This window comes from Cucurbita moschata, unplaced genomic scaffold (genome assembly GCF_002738365.1).
Source record: "Cucurbita moschata cultivar Rifu unplaced genomic scaffold, Cmos_1.0 Cmo_Scf00074, whole genome shotgun sequence".
In the NCBI taxonomy this organism is placed as follows: domain Eukaryota; kingdom Viridiplantae; phylum Streptophyta; class Magnoliopsida; order Cucurbitales; family Cucurbitaceae; genus Cucurbita; species Cucurbita moschata.
The window spans coordinates 273,903-296,896 of NW_019268590.1; the positions used below are offsets into that span (position 1 = coordinate 273,903).

Here is a 22,994-nt window from a genome sequence, read left to right on the forward strand (position 1 = left end):
TGTTTATATCATATACAAAAGTGGGCCGCATCCATAGTGTCCCCAAATAAGGTACTCAGCCTTATCCTTATACTATAGATCATTTTGACTATATACTTGAACTTGATCCACTCTTATGTCTTTAGATATAATTCAAGTAATCATACTATAGCAGAGTGTTCTTAGTTTATTGGATTTAGATTAATGATCGTAAAGTTCACTTTATTCAATAACAATTTTTACTGAATAAACAACAAAAATAACTTTATTGAAAATAGAATATGTTTTTGTTTACAAACTATGAGTTTTAGGACATAAAACCCAACAGTTAGGTCTCTTAAATTGTGTGTATACAGCATGACATGAATGACATGAAATTACGATAAATGGCAGGAAGTATAACTCCGTTAGAATTATGTATGATTTGAGAACTGAAGAATGAGAAATGATATGACATGAATGATGAACGATATTTGAAACGATATGAAAAATGATATGATAGGTACATAAAGCTAGCGGGGTTGTATTAAAGGATAATGAAAATGGAAAAGTTTTGGGACCTCATGCATTATGTGTGCTCATGCATTTGGGGGGATACCCCTATCCCATCACGAGGGTACGGACGCGTACATCCAAGGGCAGGACAACGATCGTTATGCTTTGCATAGCGCTGCCGTGACGGTTACTAGTTCTAGCGGGTGTTCGGCCTAAGGGGCTCCTAGAGTATGCCCACTGGATAAGGAAGGTGGCCCAGCGGTGTGCGAACTAGCTGGTGAGCCCATACTCACACGTATGGGCTGTGTGTAGAGTATATGGTACACGTCCAAAATTACCCGTTAGGACAGCACCGTAGAGAAAACAGAATGAAAGATAGGTCCCATCATCTCATTGATTGTTGCATTTAACCCAATAGTGGGGTCACTTACTGAGTATTTCTTTAAATACTCAAGCCATGTACTACTACATTTTTCAGGTTAAGGCAAGGCATTCTTGTACGGCTGACGACGGCATCGCAACTCGAGACCATGGCACATGCATAGTATAGTGGTATTTATTTTCTTAGACTTAGGCTAGAATAGAATGTTTTTAACCTAAACTCTTATTCATTTTATTTAGTCTTTTGTTGTGTCGTTTTAAAGATGTTTTTGAAACACGCAAGTCCATGACTGTGTTTTAAGATAAAGGTTATGTTTTATAGAATTTTAAATGGAGTCTTCCACATTCAATGTTTATGGTACGTATACAGTAGCGACCTTAAATTAAATAGAAAATTTCGAGTCGTTACACTACATATAGTTCAAGTAATCATACTATAGCCAGAGTATTCTTAGTTTATTGGATTTAGATTAATAATCGTAAAATTCACTTTATTCAATAATAATATTTACTGAATAAACATCAATAATAACTTTGCTGAAAATAGAATATGTTTTTATTTACGAGCTATGAGTTTTAGGACATAAAACCCAACAGATAGCACGTGGCTTGAGTATTTTATGAAATACTCAGTAAGTCATCACACTGTTGAGGTTAGAAATGCAAACACATACAACATATGAGTGGGGCCTAACTTTTCATAAACTTTACAGGCCTTGGGCACTTTTCTATTCCGAGTAGGGTTGGATGCGTGGTACTCCTTCACACATGACTCATGTACGCGCACATGGACCCACCATGCGGGCTCGTATACGTATCCCCTGGGCCTTGCTTAGTCGGACGCAACGTATTACACGTCGTCAAACACCACAGAATAGAAAAGGGCCCGCATGATATCATGACGAACATAAATATCGTATTTCATTCTTTCGTAACATAAAGGGGAAGAATCCAGATGCAAGTGACATACATATATGCAGAATCCCGATGCAAGTGACATACATATATGCATGAGGTCCCTTAACATACCTAACATGGCATTACATAAGCATTGCAAATTCACATATACGTTTCTTACATTACATGACATATCACATAACTTATATTACATGACATATTACATAACATGAAAATACATTTCAGTTCCATAAGCATTTCATGACATGACTCAATAATACTATGTGTATCCATGACATTGATCAACATTATCATGACATATAACACTAGCAGATCAACAATCTTTTCATAGCATAAACGGTCAACAGTCAACATTATCCATAACTTTTCGAAAACAGTCAACAATCAACATAATCCATAACTTTTCATAGTGTAAACAGTCAACAGTCAACAATCAACATAATCCATAGCTTTTTAAACAGTCAACAATCAACATAATCCATAACTTTCTATAGCGTAAACAATCACATAATCCATACATCATATAGTCATATCACATAAAATATGGTGCATGCAGGGGCCACAGGGCACGCACCATCATACAACACATAGTAAACTAACTCCAACAGTAAGGTCACTTACCTCGATGGCCTTGGCCGAAGTCACTCATAGCAAGCTAATTCCAACGGTTAAATACGTCCTATAATAACTACATAAAAACTTAGGAACCTTTCATAACATACCCTAGTTTTCTCATGCTATTTATCAAAATAACCTTCCAACACAATCTTTCTTTGACGGTTAGGATCTATACTGACCTCAAATGGTAAAACTACGGATAGAAACGGCTTTGGAAGGACAAAAAACCTTGAAATCGATATATTATAGTGATATAGCCGATAAGCCGAGCCGCGGGAATTGATGGAGCCAGGCCGATGTACATGCCAAGCCAAGACGAGAGGAGCCGCGACTGACACCTGATTTGGGTGGCGCGAGCCCGCCGGTACACAGAAGTCGAAACCTGCCCCAATCCAAACCCTCTTCTTCCTTACCCAAAATACACCAAAAACCCTAGAAGCGATTTTCCCCTTTCGATTACGACAAGACTTCGAGGCTTACGCTCATCCCTGCTATCGTTTCGTTTGCCACTCCTCATTGTGCAACGCCCTCGACGTTACTCCGCTTCTATCCGAAAATCCTCACTGAAAACTCGAAGCCTTGCGTACTCACGATTTCCCTCTTCAAAACCCGTATGTTTTCTTTTGAGGGAAGGGGTCGACTGATTAGGTACGATAGGGTTCTTAGAATAAGGAAAATTTAGAGAAATAGGAATGTTTCTATTAGGCAATAAATGTCTCGCTGGAAATCCCACGATTTCTGAAGAGATTTCATGAGAACATTTAATTATTTATTTTATTTTATTTCAGAAACTCAAATCGTTACATTCTGTCAGTGCATCTTGTCCAAGATTTTATTTTCTTCCTGACAAATCTCTATCTGTTTCATTAACTCTTGATTTGTGTTCTATAAATCATCCACCATAGAGGCCTTGGCTAGGGTACTTCGAAAATCCTCTCAGCATTAACCAAAGCCGCTTCCTTTGATTTGGTTAAACGATCCAATGCTTTGTTGTCATCTTGTAGCTTTGCAATCTCCTGTCGTGCAAGCTTGAGCTCAACCTCCAAAAGTGCAAGAATGTCTTCAATTGGAGGCATGTCATCATCTTTTAGAGTAGCATGAGCGGAAAATTGAGCTTCCATTGAAGCCTTCTTCCAATCATTGATTTTCTTTGTTTCAAGATTCTTGCTTTCAAGAAGAGATTTTGTCAACTTTAATTTCTTTTGGCCTTTGATAGTTCTTCCGTCGGCTCTTCTACTATCTTTTCTCTAAGCCGCTTTGACAACTTCAAAACCTTGATCCTCGTCTGAGCTTTTCTGAGCTCTCTATTCTTATCTCGTACTTCATTCTCAAGACAATTGAGCTCCACCTTCATCGGATCCGAACCATGAAACAAGTTCAAATAGTTGTCGGTGTCAATACTCGGCCTGACCAACGTCCACCACTATGACGAGCTTTTCCCCTGCCTTAAAGATCTCAGATCGTCAACAACATCGGATTCGGTGCTGGAATTAGCGTCGACGTAGCCTAGGAATCCACCACCCGTTCGTTACTAACCTTCGACAAAAACCCATCTCCATCGCCAGATATCTCCACCATAACCTGATTTATCCGAATCTCTTCCTTCTCCCCTTTCACATAACCAAGAGGTTGTGCCAGATCATGACAATAAAAACACTCAACAAGAGTTTTTTTTACTCTTTTTCGGACATTCATACTGAAAATGACCAAGGTCATGACAATAAATACACTCAACAAGAGTTTTGTTAAAACATGGTCTCCTATGTCCTCGTCCTCTACCTCAAATTGTGCTACCTCCATGATTTGTTCTCCCTATACTGCTGTCAAGAATGATCTTCAATGCCTGCTCTTCCACAGTATGTCTTTGCATACGTTGTTCATGAACTAGTAGACTACTCTGCAATTCATCAATAGTCATGATGTCCAAATCGTTGGATTCTTTAATGTAGCAAGCCACGTAATCAAACTTTGAAGTCGTAGAGCGCAGGATTTTCTCAATAATGCTAACATCACTCATGTTTTCACCGTGAAAACATATTTCATGAGTAATGGTGAGAGTACAAAAAAAGAAATCAGAAACAGTCTCACCTTCCTTCGTACGAAGGGTCTCAAAGTCCTTGCACAGAGCCTGTAGTTGTGCTCGTTTCACCTTTGTATTTCCTTGGATTTTTTTCTTTATTGAATCCCAAGTTCCTTTCAAAGGTTCTTTATCCAAAATAGTCTCCAGAATTTAGTGATCGATGGCCTGGAAAAGGTAGTTCTTAGCTCTTAAGTCTTTCAATTCTGATTTACTACCTCCTTCTGTTCCTTTCAGTGATCATCATTTGCTACATCAGAAATCTCATCCTCAACTACTTGCCAATATTCTCTAGAGCGAAAAAAGTTCTCCATTAACATGCTCCAATAATCGTAGTGACCAACAAATTTTGGTATTGCTGGTTGAACAAAACTGTCTTAAGTAGTCATCTTTAGCTGCGGTTGAAAGATAAAGGCTCTAATACCAAATGTTAAATTTAATGAAGATAAGTTTGGAGAAGGAAGAAAATTCAATGATTGATGGAAGATAAACCTAAAATTTTAACAGAAGCAAAATATCATGCCAAAACAAAGAATCTGGCCTAAGATCATATCTATGATTTGATATCGGCATAAGATCATATCAGACTTAAAACATAAAAATATCCACTTAACTCTTTTTCAACTGCAAATCTTTTCAAAATATTGTTCCTATGTTTTATCATAAAACAAAATCAACTATCACAAAAACATAATAATTTTCCCTCTAATTTAGAAGGGCCAAAGTCAGTATGTAATTCATGGGGTCTATAAATCACATTTTTAGATTTGAAAGAAGATTTAGTTTGCAATGACAAGCATCCCAAATTTTATATTTTTCAAATTTAAATTTAGGAAGACATCTGACTAATGAATTTTTTTGAAATATTTGAAATCAAATGCATACTAGTATGTCCTAATCTTCTATGCCATAGATAAGAATTGTCATGTAAAACTAAAAGACACTTGTCATTTGTAGGACAATCATTTAAATCAATAGTATACACATTGTCATCCCTATTTCCGATAAATACAATTTTTCTATCACTAGCGTTTTCAATTATGCAATTATTCTTATCAAACACAACTCTAAAACCTTTATCACATAATTGACTAATGCTAAGTAAATCATATTTTAAACCATCAACTAAAAGTACATTTTCGATGAGAGTACAAGAGTCCTTCCCTAGAGTATCTTTGCTCATTATTTTACCTTTCTTGTTATCACCAAAGGTTACTAAGCCACCATCCTTCTTGGAAAGATTCACAAACTTGGATTGATTTCCCGTCATGTGTCTTGAGCAACCACTATCTGCGTACCACTTATTTTTCTTGGAGGCTTTCAAACAAACCTAAATACAAATATATTCAAAATTAACCTTTTGTACCCATGTTTTTCGGGTCCTAAATAGTTAGTCTTCACAAATTTAGGAATCCATTTCATGTTTGTATTTGAATACGTAACCAAAATAATTTTTAGGTCCAAACTTACCACACGAAAAACAAACTAACATTAATCAAATATTTATTTCTTGGACAATTTATGTATTCTATTTTCAATGGAAAGATTATTTCTTAAAACATTGTTAAATTTTATGTTTTTGAGAAAATTTTCTTCTTTAGAAGAATATTTTGAGAATTTTTCAATTTAAAACGCTTAGATCTAATATGGCCTTCAACACTACAATAATGACATATAGGCACAAATTTAGATTTATGATACTGATATATAAATTTACTTGTGGTAGGCTTAGATATAATAGAAATGCTTTAAGAAATATTGTTTTAGAACTTGAGTAGAACATTCATCAATATAGTCTAATCCTCTTTTATCACCATAAACCTTATCTAAGTATTTTATCTCATTTTTGTGCACATATTATTAATCTATCAATCTGATTAATAATAGACTCTTTTAGCCTCCCAAGGTAAATTATTTGATTCATTTTTTTTAGCAATTTAATTAAATCTTTTTCACGACAATCATGCTCAATAAACTTAACTTTATCAATGAATGCATTTTTTCATCACAATCAAATACATGCTTTTTACGAGGTACATTGAAATTTCATTTTTTTTTTATCATTCTCTTTTAAGCAAGAAATTTCATTTATTGATGTCTTATATTTCTTTGAAAGGACGACCTACTTTGAACCAACTTTTTCGAAATCAAGTTACATCTCCTCCAAAGCTTTAAATAATTCATCATAAGAAAGAGGTTCAAGAATTACCTCATCTTCTTGTTCATCTCACTATGTGCCTTGAAGCAAAAATTTGCTACTTCTTCGTCACTTCCACTTGCACTTTCATCACTATCATCCCAGGTAGACTTCATTGCTTTCTTCTTGGATTTCTTAGATGATTCAAGGAGAAAACAATCCGTTTTTATATGACCCGGCTTTTTACATTCATAATATATTACCTCATCGTTTTTGCTCTTTTCACCTTTTGACTCTTTTTGGTGGGTGAAATGTTTCTTCCTTTTAATAAAATTTTTATACTTACTTCAGGCAACATCATATTCATCAAGGACTTCCTCATCTTCGGAGTCAACTTCTAATGTGATGGACTTTAGGGCTATACTTTTCTTCTTTTTTGATTCCTCCTCCATGTGCTCATTCATAGTAATCTCATGTGTCATGAGAGAACCAACAAGTTCATCGAAAGGAAGCTTTATGAGATCGTTTGCTTCTTGAATCGCCGTAACTTTTGCCTCCTAACTTTTAGGTAGAGACCTACTAGTTTTTCTTACATTTTTGTGAGTAGAATATACTTTTACAAGATTTTTCAAAGCATTTAGAATACTAGTAAATTCAGTAAACATATCGCCCATAGATTCATTTTCATCCATTTTAAATAGTTCATAATTATGAACTAACATGCTAATTTTTATTTCTATAACTTATTTGTTCTCTCCTGAATTACTTCAAGAGTTTTTCAAATTTCATATGTCAAAGAACACAAACATACTCTATTAAATTTATCATTACTTAGGACACAATAAAGACAATCTATAGCACTAGTATTCAAAAAACACTTTTTCATATCATGCTCATCAAATTCGTCTTCTAATTTAGGCAGCTCAATATTATCAACAATTTTTATTGGAATGTAAGGACTTTTACGTTTAACCACAATTGATATCAACCGATTGCAAATAAATTTTCATTCAATTTGTTTCATCAAAATAAGGGGACCTAAAGGTTGATTGTCCTTCAAAACCATTTTTAACACGTAGGTTTGCCATAAGCTCGAACAATAAAGTTTATATAAAAAATCCAAGAGCAACCCCCTCTGATACCAATTGTTGGATCGGTATGGCAACCCTAGAGAGGAGGTGAATAGGGTTTTAACATTTAAGCTTGCTTATTTTATTTTATTTTTTTAATTATGATACTTTTTAAAGATAGGTAGAAAAATGATAATTAATATAACAAAATAGTTCAAGTTAGAACAATAAACCGTTAGCAATAAATCACAATAATAATTTTGAAGATAAATAAGAAAGAGTTAGAAAATATGATACCCTAGTTTTATAGTGGTTTGGTCAAACTCGACCTACTCCACTCCTCAAGCGTCTCTTGAAAATTTGAATAAAGAATTTTCTCGACTCCTTCTACGAATCAGAGCCCAACTGCTACACCACTTTTTTTACGAGTTCAAGAACAAACTCAATCTTCCAAAGCGGAGGATCAAACCAGTACAAGTATTTAAATTTTGTAGGAACATACTATAACTCTCTAAAAGAGTAGATTTACCATTTGAGCACTCACAATTATTTTCTCATACTTCAATAAAAATATTTGAATAAAAATATTTGAAGGGAGCAACCATGGAGGCTTTAGAAAATTGAATATGGAAGAAGAAAGGAAGTTGTATGTTTTAAAATATGAGAAGGTTGATGAATTTAAATAGAGAAAAAAGAGGGACAAAAAGTATAATTAATATTGACCACTAATTTGGGTTAAAAGAGAAACAAGAGGGGAGATTAAAAAGTAAATAAAAATAAAAATAAAAATTAAATTAAATTTATATTTTCTTAAAAATATAATAATATAATATAAAAATAATAAAAATCATGAGTAATGACACATTCAAAATTTATTATAAATATAATAATATAATAATAATAAGTAATTCAAACTTTCCAAATATAACAATATAATAGAGTAATAAAAAAAAATAAATGTGAGTACGGTCAGTATAAATAATTTTATTTAGAAATATAATAATAAAAAAAAACTCCACCATTTTTTACTCTTTCAAAATTATAAGTGTCATACTCCGATTTGTCCATTATTTTGATTTAGCTGCCACATCATCACGTCGGGTATGTTGTTTCGAATATAATTTCTTCATTTTAGCTCTGATTTGAGTGATTGAAAAGTAGTTGAAATAGTTATTCCCAACCTTATACTGTGAGCAGTTCAAAATATTGAAAATGGTTAATAATTAAGAGTAGGTTTGTTATCATCAAAACATCACTCAATTAATTAATTAAAATTAATTAGAATGAGATTAATGGCCAAAAAGCGGAGCTTAAACCGACGTTTAAATCTCCAAAATCGTCATGATTTGAAGATTTATTTTTTTGAATTTTTCATCGGTAATATTCTCTTCAATGAGCTTGCAACTTCTTCCAATTTGAATTTTAGTCGTTGGATGTGATGAGGTGTCTCCTTTAAAACATACTCAAATTTGGTGAAGATCCAACCGTTCAAAATGGAGTTCGGAGAAATTTTCTAATCACTAGTCATTAACGTAGATTTGATTTTCTGATGGGTGACATTTGATTTTCTTTAAAAATTGAAAAAAATGACCTTTTTGTCATTTAAGCTTACTTTTTTTGAGGATTCTTTTTCCATAGTCTTAAATCCCTAAAAATTATTGGTAAGAATATTGAAATAGCTAGCTTAAGACTTTTATCCTTGCTTTAATTCCTTTACCTGGATCCTTGAGTTACTTTTAACCTTACTCTGGGTGTCAGAGTCTCTATATGGTTTCTACGGCAAGACAACTCTCATTCTCCAACAACTCGTCATTACATAAAAGCATGTAAAAAATGAATTAAATATAAAATAATAAGCTGCCTACTTATAAGTTTTAAATTGTGTCCATGGTATATCCTAAGATAACACACTCTGAACCTAACTATAAAACATGATCATGAGTTCTACTCTAAAGACCTTGATCTTGAAGTTTTAGATGGTAAGTCTTGAATTTTGAGTCCTTGATTAGTTTGTTTTCCTAATTTTGGTTTATGCACTACGGCGATCCCTCACCCTAGGATGGGTTTAAGGAGAGCGGATTCGTTGAGCTATTCAATTACACTCCACACATAATGCATAACACTGGTCCTAATCCTAAAACACTCTTTTGGAAGACCTACTTATCACATAGTGGTAAGCAAGATGAACGTGAGAAATGTCCAATGTTCAGGATTTTGAAGGGAATGAACTCTTCATCCACATAGAGTAAACATTTGGAGTCGTTTTGATTTTTATTATGAATTAAAATAACGTAATAAATAGGTCTACCTTTATAGAAACCCAAGCATGCAAGACACCTCGAAGTATTCAAACCATGCAATAGTTCTTTTAACATTTCAAAGATTTTCCTTGCAATAACTCGAACACAAGATAAGCTTATGGGAGCCTATTAAAAGAAAATCTCAAAGGGATAAGAGAAAGAGAGTTTCAAGAGAATTCTCTGTAGAGTTACTTTCTCACAAAGTGAGAGAAATTCGTATATTTTTTTTAGTCCTATTTACAAAGACTCTTCGAGAATATTTATCCAATAATATATTTGCATAGGATATAATATCTTATACAAATCATATTTAAATAATATAAGACATCCTATTACATATTTAATTAATTTGAATATCATTCAAATTTTAAATATATTTTTATTTAATGTATCAAAATACATTAATTGATTTAATATTTAATTTTACAGTAAATATATTTTTTTCTTTTTAATATATATAATATTAATTTCAACCTTAAATTAATATATTTTTCTTCCTTTATATTTAACATATCTAAAATCTTAAATATAATTTCAACCCTTTAAATTAAATATAATTTCTCTTTTATATTTAATATATCTAATATTAATCAGAATATTTCAAAAAAAAATTTCAATTAAATTGAATATTTTAGCGTTTCTATGATACAAAATTTTTCTTTTAATATATGTATGAGTTAGCAAGGGGACCTTATGAACCTACCGATTATAAACTCTAATGATACAAAATTAATTAATTAAACTCTTTAATTAGTCAATTTCCATTCATTAATATAGGTCACTCCACTATAGACTTGGAGTGGACAAGTTATGTTTGTTGATATAACCATTAGAAGTAAGTTGATCCTTCACGAGTTGTTCATAATGATAGTTGTGTCAAAAGTCTGTTTTACTTCTGTAATTATTCACCTTAAGTACTATTGATTCTCTAATGAACAATTTATTTATGATCCAACCATAAATCAAGTCCCTCTCGGGCCAATAAGAGGGTGAGACCCCATTGTTCAAGTCTCAAAATCAAGAATTAAGAGAACAACTCCTCTACTTTTCTTATATGGAAATGAGTGAATTCCATTGCATGATATTATGTTTCCAACTCTCTATTTGGTCAAGTCCTCAAAATGGTAGATATATTGAATCGGCTAATAGAGCCATTCTCACCCATGTAAATTAAAGGACAAACCCTCACAGGCATGAGTTCATAACTCACTTAGGATTAAGATCGAGTCGCATATGATCATCATGTGAAATATTAATATTCTCGATTAACGGATTTATAAAGAGTATTTCTTGATCCAATCTTATACAAACTTACTGTATAGAATTCCCCCACTTACATGTCTCCACATGAATGATTTGGATCAAATCATTTGTAACGGTTACAAGGTGAGCCATATCAATAGTGTTACGAGAATAAGACACTCAACCTTATCCATATACTATAGACCCTTTAGGTTATTACTTGAACACGATCCTCTTGTATGTCAACCACGTACTGTTCAAGATTACAGTAATAATCTTGGATTTTCATACCATGGATAACAATTAAATTACAAATAAAATAATAAAAATGATTGGATTTTCATATCATGAATAACAATTAAATTACAAATAAAATAATAAAAATTATGGTTAGAAACTAATAATTAATTACGAGGTTTTAGGTCATAAATCCCAATAAATTTGTGCTAGGATTTGAAATCCAAAGTCTGTCCATGGTGGACAATATAGCTTGAGTCTAACATCCCACAAAGTTGAGCACCTCACAGTGGTGATGAAAAAAAAAATCATTATATATCGTATATTGGGAGATATAGGATGACTTAGGGCATAAGACACATTTGAATAGATTTGTACGTAGTGATCAAAGTGTCGTTTTAAGACACATTTGAATAGATTTGTACGTAGTGATCAAAGTGTCGTTCCTTGGTTGTGTATCTTTTAAAAACATCCTACTTGCTTGGCTAAAATTCTAAAGAAGAGTCACAATTTGTTAGATTGGTTGTTTTTGGCTCTAAGGGTCTGGAACAAAACCTAAGTATACGATTATCTAAAGGATTCATAAAGACCTATCTAAAGGTCGTTTGTGGGTCATAATCATGCTTTATTGTCACAAAATCATACATAGTTGATTCACAATGCCACAAATAAGTGCTATTTAAGTTTCGTAACAATCGTAATTTTGTTATTTATATCATTATCGATGGCTTATGCCTAAACATACTTCTATGAACTTTAAAATTTTCATGCATTCATATTTTATGATATTAGGCCATCTAATTCAAACACATCAATTGTCATTTAGGGGTCTATTTCATAATTCATCCCGTTTTAGGTCCTATTAGGTCTTTACCGAGTAAAAGAGTCATTGACATGTGGTTCTTAGACTAATCCTTTTATATTGTCTTAAAAAAAAAAAATTAAAATTCTCAAAATTTTCGATTATCTCGATTTTTTGTCCGCCTATCGTAACCACCCGAAAAAAAAAAAGAAAAGAAAAAAAAAGAGATAATAATAATAAGTAAATAATAATTATAAAAATAAAATAAAATTAAAAAAAAAAAAAAAAAAAGTAAATTATCTACTCTCTCTTTCCACCTTTCCCAAATATCTCCCCAACCCCTCCTACAACTACAAAATGATATGAAGAAGAAAAAAAAAACAAGAAACAAAACAGAAACAAAAATGGCAGAGTTTGGGAAGGAAAAAATGGGAGAAAGAAACATAGGAAAGATCACAGATTTTGGAGAGAAGAATTGGAGATCTTCGCTTCAAGCAGATCTAATAGGAATGGAAAGAGATAGAAAAGTTAAAAGTTATCGGTAAGTTAGATTTCATTTTCTTTTGTTTTTGCACGAGATAGAAAGGTTATCTTAGATCTCTCTTTCAATTATTTAGATTTTTGGATATCGAATCAAAAATCAAAATTGATTGAAAATGGCTGTCAATTGCATCTAAATTGAATCATCATTTTGAGGAAAGGGAGAAAATCATAATGGATGGATGCATAGCCATTTTTATTAAAAGAAAAATTAAAATAGATTGAAAATGGTTAATGACGGTAATTTTAGGAAAGAGAAGAAAACATTAAAATAGATTGAAAATGGTTAATGACAGTAGTTTTAGGAAAGAGAAGAAAACATAATAGATAGAAAAAGGAAGAATAAATTGAAAATGGCTTAGGTTAATGATAGTAGTTTTTAGGAAAGAGAAAGAAACAGAATAGATTGAAAATGGCTTTCTGTTCATTGAATAGTCATATTAGGAAAGAGAGGAGAACAGAACTGATTGAAATTTGTTTTATAACTGCATCATCATTTGTAGGAAGAAAAAAAAATATACAGAGAGAAGAGAACAAGAAGGTACAACAGAAGAGAAGGAAAATGGAAGATAGTGAAAAATTATTATTGTTTGTATGCAGAGAATATAATATTATAACAAACCATAGTTAGATTGAATGATTCAAAGCAGCATGAAATAATACTAACATGTTTTCTATTCGAGTTTTAAAAAATTTAGAAACAATGAAAACTTGGAATTTGATTTTTACTGAGACCATTTTAGAGCCGTATTTCACATTGTTAGTTGGATTATTAATTAAAATGTGAAATACTAACAAAAGGTGACGAACGGTGGGATATGAAGTGAACTCCAACAACCTTTGGAGCAGCTCTCGAGGAACGGGAGCTTACGTTAATTAAATTAGGGAATACTTCGGCTAAGGCCAACCAAGTAAGTGGCCTTACTATAGGATAGGCTAAAAAATTGTATGAGTTACAATGTTGTATGAACTATGTCGTACGATGCGGTATATGAGTTATGATGATGTATGACTTATGATGATGTGTGGGTTATGATACCTGATGATGTGCTCAGTATATATATATTTTGATGAATGTCGTACTTGATATGTTTGATGCACTTTGTGGCAATATGATGAGTATGATGATTGCGTGACGTTTACCTTAATATGATGATGTTTTCCATATTGAGCATGCTCTATGATGATGAGTGTCATATTGCATCATGTCGTTAGATCGACATAGGACACAACCCTAAGAGCGTGAAAATGATATTAATATAAATATCCACGAGTATGTGTTACCTAGAGTAACAAAGAGATGAGACTAGAGGGTTGTGTCAGAAGAGACATTATGATGGATTTAGAGGGACCTCATGCATATTGTATGTTCATAAGCATAGGGCTACTTCCCCTAGAGATGATGAGTGCGGACGCGCACCGTATGATGAGCGTGTATGCGCACAGGTGCGAAAGTACACAGATGAGGGTGTTTATGAGGTGCATGACACTATGGGGTTCCGCTGACCTCCGGATGTCGCTACAGATTAGCTTGACCAGAGGGTCCAGGAGGTGTGCGAGCGCGCCTTGGGGATTCACACTCGCACGTGTGAGTCGTGTGTAGGGAAGTACTACACATCCAATTTGTCCGAGACTGGAGGCCACCCCTAAGATGATTAGAGATAGGTCCCTAAATCATGATTGCATGTGTTTGCATTTGCATGGCCCCTATAGTGAGGCCACTTACTGAGTATTCTTTGAAATACTCAGGCCGTGTGCCACATCATTTTTCAGGTAAAGGCAAGGCGCACTTGTACAGAGGACGGCGGCATCGCGAGCAGAGACTGTGGCACGTGCATAGGATAGACTCATATTTAAATTTCTAGTCTTAAGTTAGAATAGGTTGTTTTGCATTTCATTGTTTTAAATTATTTTGTAATTGTTTTTGTTTTCTCTAAATGTCAGTATTTCATATTTAAACACGTAAGACCATGGCTGTGTTTTCCAGAGAAGAAGTTGTTTTAAACGTTTTTTTTGAAATTTACGTTATCATTTATGTTCATGTAAGAGTTATATTTCCGCATTATAGATGAACATGAGACGTTAGTAGCGACTCTGAGTATGTGGAAATTTAGGGTCGTTACACCTATATTCAATGATGAAATATGCTTTCATAAGAACCTAAGTATACCGTTTTTATTGAAAGTAATATATTATAGAGGCCAAATCTTGGAAATCAAAGTTTGAAAATTCGGGGCTTTTCTTATCGGTCAAGAACTTATATTATTTGATGGTGACTAACACCTTTAGAATAGGAGTAAGATGGGTATATGAACTTAAGAGCATGATAGGACTAGATTAATTCAAATCATGAGATTTGTGGACTCTAGGACCCTTGTATAACATATGGTTTTTAAGAAACATTGAATATGAGAAGTTTGAACGAGAATACAAATAGATTACTTTTTGAGTGGTTTTTTACTCATTATTTCTATTCCATTTTTTTTAGATGGATCCAGTCGTTTGTGGAAGCGTGCGATTGCAACGAAGACTCCTAGATTGAGTCTTTGCTTTTATATAATATTTAGATGCTATTTTGAAATTGTGTCCTTTTAAACATTTTGTAGGACTCTAGCCGACATGTTTTGTATGTTCACTTTTTTTTCAATTCAAAACTTTGGTTATTAATGACGTGTTATTTTTTTTTTTTACAAAAATTCCTTTTTACCTTCGGTCTACGTGACGGCTTGTGATTCAAAGTCTTGATAGAAGATCATTATAATTGTAGTGACCAAAAAATAACCAATGTGCAATTACCACCAATTAGTTATCACCGTCCAAAAGTGGCCATGACATTTATTACAAACTATCATCATATGGCAACTAACAACTAAGTGATGAGTAAAGCAAGTCTCAAAACATTTTATAAATGCATGTATTATAACACATCATATATCATACATCAAGAAACCAAACAAGAACATACATATCCAACCGTTTAAAAATAAAAGCATTTATATCCAATAGGAAGATACTTGCCTGAACTTGTGAGTCAATAACCTTGACTTGTACATAATTCAATCTATACATAATTTACTTGAAGTACTTTGGTATAAAGAAAAATTCTTCTCAAGTTATTGTGTTATTTATTTCGTTTCTTGTTATTGTGTTATTTATTTCGTTTCTTTCTGCTTGATCGAGGGTCAAAACCAACATCTGGTATTAGAGCTAGGATGATAAAACAAATACCGTCACCACACAAAGTCTTTGGAGATATGTGAGGATGATAAAAAGAATAAAAAAGGAGAGCAGTGTAACACTCGAGTACCCTTACTACGAGGAATAACTAAACATCATGGTCGATAAAGATGTGTGTTAATTTATAGGCACAAGGTGTGTGAGATGTCATCTAGTATGGTGACAACGTCAAGGAGCTTAAGGATAGAATGACTCTTGTTGCCATCTACCAAGCAGTCCCGAAGGACGTTCTTCTCATGTTGGCAAAAGAAGGACTTGCCATAGGCACCGTGAAAGACGCTGCAAACAATGCATATGGTGCGAAAATGGTCAAAGAAGCAAAGGTACAGACTGTGAAGAACGATTTTGAGGCTATTCATATGAGGTATGGTCAGTTAGTGGATGACTTTGCCATGACGTTGGTGATGATCATCACCGACATTTGTTCGTTAGTTGACAAGATGGAGGAGATCTCTGTCGTCAAGAAGTTCCCTCAGGTCATCCCCAAAGATTCATACAAACCATTACCTCCATCAAGTAGTCGGGTGACAATAAGAATATATTGGTTTAAGAGATGGATGGTCGTCAGTCGGTTTGTAGAGATGCTCCCAAGTAAGATTGAAGGAAACCAATGAAAATTTAAGAGGCCCAAGATTGTTGAGTGCCCAAAGGAGATTTTCAATGCTCTAATAACGAATTGTAAGTGTTAGACGAACACGACTCTCCACAATGGTATGATATTATCCACTTAGAGTGTAAGCTCTCATGGCTTTGCTTTGGGCTTCCCCAAAAGGTCTCATAACGATGAAGTTAGTATTCCTCACTTATAAACCCATGATCATTCCCTAAATTAGACGATGTGGGACTTTCATCATCCAACACCTCCCCTCGAACAAAGTGCACCTTCCCTTAATCGAGGCTCGACTCCTTTGGAGTCTTAGTCATTTTTGACGGCCTTCGAGGAGGCTTGGCTTTGATACCATGTTAGACGAACACGTTGTTGGCTTATTGGCCCTTGATCTCACATTAATTAATTTCAATGAATTAATTATTGATGTTTTGATGATAACAAACCTACTTTTAATTATTAACTATTTTCAGTTTTTTGAACTGTCCACAGTATAAGGTCGGGAATAACGATTACAACAACTTTTCAATTACTCAAATCAGAGCTAAAACGAAGAAATTAGAGTCGAAACAACATACCCGACGTGATGATGTGGCAACAAAATCAAAATGATGGACAAATCAAAATATATCAAAGTATGACATTTATAATATTGGAAGAGTAACAAAGGGTGGAGTTTTTCTTATTATTACATTTCTAAATAAAATTATTTTTACAAAATATAAATTTGAATATAACCGTTTACTCACATCGAATTTTATTATTACTATATTATATTATTATATTATTATATTTTAAAATTTTGGTAGTTACTCACATCATTTTTATTATTATTATATTATTATATTTATAATAAATTTTGAATTTCATTTGACCGTTACTCACATAACTTTTTATTATTATTATATTATATTACTATTATATTAAAATTTTGAAATAAATGAATTTAGAAAATTTTCTTATTTAATTACTTTTAATCTCCACCTTCCATTATTCCTAACACAATCCAATGGTCAATATTCAATCCTACATTTTGCCACTTTTCTCCTCTATATAAACTCATCTTCCCCACATTTTTAAAACACACAACTTACCTACATTCTTCAATCCTCATTTGTTCAAAGTCTCCATTGTTTGTTGCTCTCTCCAAGCTTACAAGTTTATTTCTTTTCATCTTATTCTTGAGAGGGATTATTATTATATTGTGAGGAAATAGTTGTGAGTATCCCAAATTGTAAATCTACTCTTTGAGAGAGTTGTGGTGTGTTATTATCAAACTCAAATACTTGTATCGGTTTGATCCTGCGTCGTGGAAAGGATTGAGTTTGCTCTTGAACTCGTAAAAAGAGCAGTGTACCGGTTTGGCTTTGATTCGTGGAAAGAGTCGGAAAAGTTGTTTATTCAAATTCCCAAGAGGCGCTTGGGGAGTGGAGTAGGTCGAGTTTGACCGAACCACTATAAAACTACGGTGTCATTTTCTCTAACTCTTTCCTATTTAATTTCAAGATTATTATTATGATTTATTGCATGTTCTACTTGATTATTGTTTTGACTTGAATTATTTTGTTTTAGTAATTATCATCTTCTACTTATTTGTAAAAAGTTTCATCATTAGAAAAATTAATCAAGTTTAAACAATTTTATCGTTAAAACCCTATTCACCCCCCCCTCTAGGGTTGCCATACCGATCCAACACACGTCTCTCCACAATGGTATGATATTGTCCACTTTGAGCATAAGCTCTCATGGCCTTGCTTTGGGCTTCCCCAAAAGGTCTCATACCAATGGAGTTAATATTCTTCACTTATAAATCCATGATCATTCCCTAAATTAGCTGATGTGAGACTTTTATCATCCAACGGACTCAATGCCTTAGGATAAGGTTGAGGAAGGAAAAAGTAAGCATAAACCACCCAAAAAGTATCATTTTTAAGGAATTTCAAGATTCTAAACAAGGAAGAAAAAAAAATTAAAAAAAGTTCAAATTTTTTCGAAATAAAATATTAAAAAATGAAAAATAACCAAAGGCCCTTAAAGTTCAATATAACTACAAAAATGCCCCTGCCATTTCCTGTAAATTTATTTTAGAATCGACCACATATACCAAATCTTTTGTATCTTCTAATCTAATTATTGAATTGAGCTAAAAATTGAATGTGTCAAGAAGACTAAGGTTGAATGTGTTCAAGAAGACTCAAGGTTTCTCAGATCCTCTAATCTAATAATTGAATCGAGTTAAAAATTGAATGTGTTCAAGAAGACTCAAGGTTTCTCAGATCCAATAATTGAAATTCAAAAATAGGTCGGCAGCATCCTCATTAGAAAAGATATTTCCAATGAGAACTCTAAAAACTTAAGTTAAAATTTAGCTCTATTCTAGATCAATAGTGGTGCAAGCTTCATCTACAAATAAAAATTTGTAGGCAATAATTTTGGACAAAAATCAAGTGATGAGAGTTCCTAAAACTCGAGAAATAAGCTCTTAGTTTATGAGTTTTTTACTTCGGGTTTCTTCAAAATTCAGAGGCTTTGATTAACTATTTTTCCTCAAATCAATTCCACCCGTTCTAGATGAGTTCCTCAACAAATTTCAATGAGAAAATGTATAGATTTGCTCCATTGAGAAAATGTATTTTTAGCCAACTTTGGAAGAGGACTTAGGCTATGGTCTACAAGGAGGTATGAAACTAATCCACCTACCTCTTCCTTGTAATGAAATTGAGGTCAAATAACCATCATACAAAGTTGAGAGAAGCGAGTTTCAAATGTATCGACGTTGTTCACCGCGCCTTCTTCCCTTGATTTGGTGAAGAAGATGATGTGAACCAACACGTGGCCCAAAACCATGACACTCTTTAATTTTTTTTTTTTTTAATCAAATTGGACGCCTACTAATATTTAAGAAATTCTTTTTATGTTTAGAGAAACTAGACTTAAAAAATGAATATATCAAAACAATTTGGAATAATTTAGATCACCGAAGCTTGAGAATCGAGGACCAAACCTCAACGATGAGATAAGTAGTCAATCTAGATTTTTCTTAAGAAAGAGTTATACGAATCACTTAAATTTTATTATGAACCTTATGAAAAATTTAAAGGATTATGGAAGAATTCAGTCAATAACCGTGAGAGTTAAGAACCTAAACCGAACATTTTCACGAGAATCAAGTAATCTTAAAATAACTTACTAAATGAATTTTGCTGACTATGAAACTTTAATGTTAGGTATAATATGACATGTTAAGGTTATATATCAAATTTGGTGGTCATTGGATAAGGACGAGAAGCTAAATCAAGTAATGACATAAAATGGCCATAATGCCCCTAAGGTAACTTACCTTCGATTCATGACCCTAACTTAAGATGAGCTCCATGTACACTCTTGATTTTTAAGTAATCATAATGCTACCTCATGATAAGTTTTAGGTAGCATTTGATTTTTAAGCTTCAAAGACATGATTCAAATGAAGTTTAGGTAGTTTTAAATTTTTAAGTAAAAAAACACGCTACCTTATGACCATGAATCAAGATAACTAAGTTTACCACACACCCATACCCTAAAGTAGCATTACAGCCCACAAATCCTCAAGATAACTAAGTTTACCACACACCCATGCCTAATGTAGCATTACAACCCACAAGTCCTCTAAGATATTAAAACTGCTCGGTACTACTCTAAAGTTAAAAATAAGTACCAAGGACAAGGATAAGAACTAAGATCAAGAATCAAGGATAAAAGCTAGAACATGGATCAAAATCCAAGTTCTCAGGGCCATGCATCTAACAGACCAGAATAAAACATTGATCTAACAATTTTCACTAGGTAAAATTTTTACGATTCTCAGGATCAAATAGGATCAAGATATAGGTTTTCAAACTCCTCTAACATGCATCTAAGGATAATCATAACATACATTATGTTTAAAATGCACAATATAGGAAATAAAATCAACCCAGGCATGTTGGAGAGCTCATAAACATGTTAAGAATATTTGAGTTCTCAAACATGCAAGCAAAAACTACAAAGCTGTAAACTATGCTAAACTGTAAACCATACACGTTTCTAGTTTAACTATCATGATAATTGATCAATTTCGTCCATAGATATGATTTGTAATCATATGACACTTGTTTCTAGGTTTAACTATCATGATGGTTGATCAATTTGGTCCATAGATATGATTTGTAATCATATGACACTTGGTTAAATTAATAGCACCGATGTTATCACAAAAGATAGGCACACTATCAAATTTTAATCCAAAATCACAAGAGTTTGTTTCATCCAAAGAATTTGAGCACAACAACTAGCAACCACAATATATTCCGCTTCCAAAATAGATAAGGCAACCAAATTTTGCTTTTTACTAAACCAAGAAACTAATGAACTACAAAGAAATTGACAAGTTTCACTAGTACTTTTACGATCAAGTAAACTTCCCGCAAAATCCGCATCAGAATATCCTACCAATTTAAACTCAACATTTATAGGATACCACAATCCTAAATTAACAGTCCCAAGCAAATATTTGGATATTCTTTTAACGGCATGTAGATGAGATTCCTTAGGACAAGATTGAAACCTAGCACAAAGACATACACTAAACATAATATCAGGTCTACTAATAGTGAAGTAAAGTAAAGATCCAATCATACCTTGATAAGATTTTATATCTACACATTTACCTTTTTCGTCCTTGTCAAGCTTGGTAGATGTGCTCATTGGAGTTTTTGCAATCTTACCTTCATTGAACTTGAACCTTTTGAGTAAATCCTTGATGTGCTTCTCTTGATTTAGGAAGATACCATCTTTCAATTGTTTGATTTGAAGTCCAAGAAAGAAACTGATCTCTCCCATCATACTCATATCAAACTCGTTAGGCATACATTTAGAAAATTCTTCACATAAAGAAGGATTAGTAGAACCAAATATAATATCATCAACATATATTTGCACTAATAGTATATCTTTTTTTTTTAGTTTTAATAAAGAGAGTAGTGTCAAGCTTACCCATTTTGAAATTATTCTCAATAAGAAAATTATTAAGTCTATCGTACCAAGCTCTTTGAGCTTGTTTTAAGCCATAAGAGCCTTTTTCAACTTATAAACATGATGTGGAAAATCAAAATTTTTAAATTCAGGAAGTTGTTTTACACAAACTTCCTCCATAATATAACCATTTAAGAATGCACTTTTCACATCCATTTGATATAATATAAAATTTTTGTAAGAAGCAAATGCAAGTAACATTCTAATAGCTTCTTATTTAGCAACGGGTACAAAAGTTTCTTCATAGTCTATACCTTCCTCCAATAACCTTGAGCTACAAGTCTAGCTTTATTTCTAATGATATTCCCATTTTCATCAATTTTATTTCTAAAAACCCATTTGGTTCCAATAATGGAAATATTAGAGGGTCTAGGGACTAATTCGCAAACTTTATTTCTTTCAAATTGATTTAGTTCTTCTTGCAAGCTAAAATCCAAAACTCATCATTTTCGGCATTCTTAAGACTTTTTGGTTCAATTTGAGAAACAAAAGCAAGATTATTGAATAAATTAACAGAGGAACGAGTTTTCACACCTTGTTCGAGATCACCAATAATCAAGTCCTTGGGATGAGATGAGGCATACCTCCATACTTTTGGCACTGATGAAGAACTTTCTTCCTTCTTTTCATTTAAGCTCACTTCTTATTTACTTGAAAGAGTTTCCTTTCCTTTGTTACTGACAGGTAAATCTCCAAAATTTCTTTCTAAATCATCCCTACAAATAGACTCATTAGAAATATCATTACAAGATTCGTCAAATACCACATGCATAGATTCTTCGATAACTAAAGTTCTCTTATTAAAAACTTATAAGTTTTACTAATAGATAAATAACCAAGAAAAATACCAATATCAGTCTTAGAATCAAATTTTTCCAGCTTTTCTTTGTTGTTCAAAATAAAACATTTGCAACCAAAAACTTTGAAATACCCAATATTTGGAATTTTATTATACCAAAGTTCATAAGCAGTTTTATCTAAACAGGGTCTAATTAAAACTCTATTTCAAACATAACATGCGGTATTAACAGCTTCCGCCCAAAAATATTTAGGTAAATCATATTCATTTATTAACATTGATCTAGCAAATTCTTGTAAAGTACGATTTTTTCTTTCAACTACACCGTTTTGTTGAGGAGTCCTTGGAGAGGAGAAATCATGATAAAAGTCATTATCTTCACAAAAATTTTAAAATGCTACTCTATCCAATTCCCCTCCATGGTCACTCCTAATTTTAGTAATTAAAAAACCTTTTTTATTTTGGACTTATTTTACAAAACTAGCAAATCTTTTCAAAACATC

At 32.8% G+C, this 22,994-nt stretch overlaps 1 pseudogene; it reads right to left on the reverse strand.

The window, feature by feature from the left end:
• The window catches only part of LOC111438389, a 6,300-nt pseudogene extending 2,331 nt beyond the window's left edge, over positions 1–3,969 (reverse strand).
• Positions 3,970–22,994: the final 19,025 nt, after the last annotated feature.